Here is a 3486-nt window from a genome sequence, read left to right on the forward strand (position 1 = left end):
CTTGCCAATTGAAATGCTGTCATTACTCATCTTCCCCTGACTTGCTTGGCATTGTATTTTTCCTTTATTTCATACTGCATGCATGAGCTTTTGCTGAGTGATACATGCAGAATTACTCCTCATTTAAATATATAGAGGCTTAATGCATACCTGAGTCTAGTGAGTAAGGAAATAGTTGTTTAAGCTGCAGTATTTTATTTGTATCTTGTAACTCAAATAAACAATATGAATCCATAGGTTCCATTCCAACTAATGTTGCTTTTAATAGCACTATGAAGCTGCATGTGTATGTTTCTCTATTTCCATTTCTTTTGTTATCCCCAGTTGTTTTATTTGCTCTTAAGGTTGTAAATGGCTGGAGAAAATGTTGTTTCTTCCTGTGTGTTTGTACAGCTCAGACTGGAGTCCCTTACTGTAAACAAAGGGAGGGAGGCTTTAATGGGAGTGGTGCAGGTGGAAGGCAGGAGTTCTGGCACCAGCATTAAAGGGAAGAGGTGGGGCTAGTTTCAAAATGAACATAAGCTCCGAATTAAGATCAGGATGCAAAATTCAGGTAACCTGTTTTTCTCTTTTGCCTGAGTCTGTTTCATACCATGCTTGTACAGAGCAAAGTCTCTGGGAGCGCTGGGTCAGACCTCCCATACAGCTCCTGCCACTTCAGCCACAGCTCTCAGTAACGCGTGTCACAGCCCCTCAGCTCTCTTAGAAAGCTCTTGGACAGTCGAAAATTATAAAACACAAAAATGTTTTTCACTCTAAAAGATACACTTTCCCAAAGTACACCTCAAATATTCTTCCTCTTACCTAAGGGTTTGCACTCTGCAACATATGTATGAGATACAAATTTTCATGACTTTCTGAAGGCAACATTTAAGTTTGAGGAATATTTTTTTCTAGTAAGTCTGCATTCCCCTGACATTATTTGTGTAATTCTTCATCTATAGAAATGTCCTGTCAAGTTTCCAATTTGTTTGCAACATTTCAAGATAAGACACCAAAAGGCCACATATCCAGCAAAAATAGTGCAGAAAAAGTCTAAATGCCAGCAGCTCTGAAGTTGGAAATGGTGGCTTTATCTGCATGTGTTTGTTATATATGTCACTTTTGATTGAGCATATGAAGTCTGCATCCTCACAGTAGGGTATTTTCTAATGATGACAGGATAGACAGATAGGCAGGGCACTGTGTCAGTCATGATGTTCTGAGAAGGCAAAAAAAAAGGCAAAAAGGCAAAAAATCTCACCGTTACATTCCTTTTGTTTTCCAACTACTATAAACAGTTTTGTTAGATTTAGGTAAAATGCATCCTCCTGCAGAAGTACAGCAACTGTACAGAAAATAATACTCTCCATGCACTTAGAAGTTTTTACAAGCAGCACGAGTTTATTGCAGCACCCACAGTGTATTTATGTGCTGGTGTAATGCCAAAGAGCCACGGCTCTTCTCACTACTGTCAGAGCCCAAGGAAACACAGTATTAGAAGCATGTAATCAGCTAGTTTTGCAGCTTTCCATGAAATACTTAAATAAGAAAATAGTAGTGAAATGGAAATAAATGTAAACCTTGGGAAGGTAACTGGGAGGGTTGATAAAATATATTTGTGCAAGTTTGACTACTTGTACCAGTTTTCACACTTAAGCACCCTTAAGCATTTAAACATGCTTAGGATGTGCTTCCAATTCTTAATGATTTTTTTTTTGGATCTGTGTGCTATGGTGTAGTGCCAGGAGTTGGCTTTGAGAGACCCAAGGAGCTAAAAATCAAGCTTTGCAACTTAAGCTTTGAGTGAGCTAAAAGCTTCTACATGTTAATGGTAGGTTTGGTTAAGCCACTTCTTGGAGTTGCTGTTTGGTTAAACTTCCAGGTGTGCATATACTGATTTTCCAAATTACTGATTTATAAAAGTAACTAGAATATGGATTATGAAGATGCATAGATACATCTATGAATTTTAGCTTTTGTTTCTGTGCTAATAAAAGACACGAGTTAGCTTTCCTTCTCTAAAATAATTGTGAAGTTTGATCGAGGGTGAGGAATAAAATAAACTCTGTTACATATTACAAAGTATTTTTTCTGTGCTCATTAGTTTTATATATGGTTACTTTATTCTCCAAAATCTCCCTTTACAACAGTTAATCAAACCTATGACTCTTGCTGCTTTTCTCTGCATACTTGTTGCACACGTGATGCTTCTTTCACATTCCACATTCCACAGAAGTCTGTTTCAGAGCAAGAGTTAACATCTGAATGTTTTGTCACTCTAGTGGTGGAAAAGATCTGTTCAAGTCTGCTGTGGTAACTCTGAAGAACAGCGAGAGCCCAGGAGAACAGAAATCCAGCAGTTGAAAAGATGGAGAGGAATTTATGTTTTAATAAAAGTGATGCTTTTTTTTTTTTTTTTTTTTTTCCTGTGGGCAAGGATATTGTTTGCCTTCCAAGTGAGAATTCAATTAATAGCTTTCTCAAATCCATTCTCATTTAAACAGCTGTGGATGTATGAATGAAACAAAATGTAGAGAATGTGAATAATGCAAACAAATGAGAACCTATCTATTTAAAAGTTGAAGTAAATAGAGTCCAAGGTATTTGGAACTGACATGGAATAAAGGAAATCAACAGGCATTTTTCTGCAGTCAGAACCCTGGTTATAACACCAAAAAGTGTTATAGTAACTTATTTTTCTCCTTGAATTCAGAGCTTTATTTGAATACAGATGTTCACTAGAAAACTACACCTGATTTTGCAAGTGAAGCTTTCCTACGTGCGTTTTCCTGCGTGCTGATGTTCACTGAGTGCAGGTGACAGGCAGTCACCTCTCCTGGGATGCGATTTCACAATTTGTCCCTTCGTGACCTAAAATCTGGATTACAGCTCGGGAGTGCCAGCCACGGGCGGTGACTTCAGCAGGCAGGTTGTGTTTTACACTCACGCTATAGGGGACTCTTCTGCAGTCTTGTGACAGCATACGTTGTCAGTGACAGGGAGTCAGCATCTTCTAAACATGCTGTTATTTATTCATCTCTCGAAAATGTGTGTCAGATACATGATGCCGTACTGCACAAGATGTAGCTTTGTCTCCAAAAAGGCTTATGTGGCTGGGCTTTACTTGGTCATTTATAAATTCCTCTAAGCCTAGATAAATCTCTCTCTGGCAGGGAGAACTGGCTTAAACTGTGTTTTTACAAGATGAATTCATATCCCTTGTTCCCACCCCACGTTCGCAGTTGTTCCAGCACAACCTTGCAGTTCTTCTGTGACCCTGATCAGGGAACTGATCTCACTTAAAAATGTAGAGACAGGGGGAGAAAGGGGGGGAAAAAAAAAGAAAAAGAAAAACACCACAACAAGCATGCTTTGTGGTTTTTGTTTCGTTTGGTGAAGCCAGATCTGATCCTCAGTGTGGCTGTGTAAACAGTCATACTGGCATCGCTGTAGGGCAGGCAGCAGCATCCTAAACAAACATGGCCATGGAAGGCTCCGGTGCAT

The 3486-nt window shown here is 39.0% G+C and overlaps 1 protein-coding gene across 5 annotated transcripts in view; it reads left to right on the forward strand.

The window, feature by feature from the left end:
- NHSL1 (NHS like 1) overlaps positions 1–3486 on the forward strand; it is a 168310-nt gene that overhangs the window by 34167 nt on the left and 130657 nt on the right. The gene's annotated exons all lie outside the window — the stretch shown is intronic.

Source organism: Aythya ferina (assembly GCF_964211825.1).
Source record: "Aythya ferina genome assembly, chromosome: 3".
In the NCBI taxonomy this organism is placed as follows: Eukaryota; Metazoa; Chordata; class Aves; order Anseriformes; family Anatidae; genus Aythya; species Aythya ferina.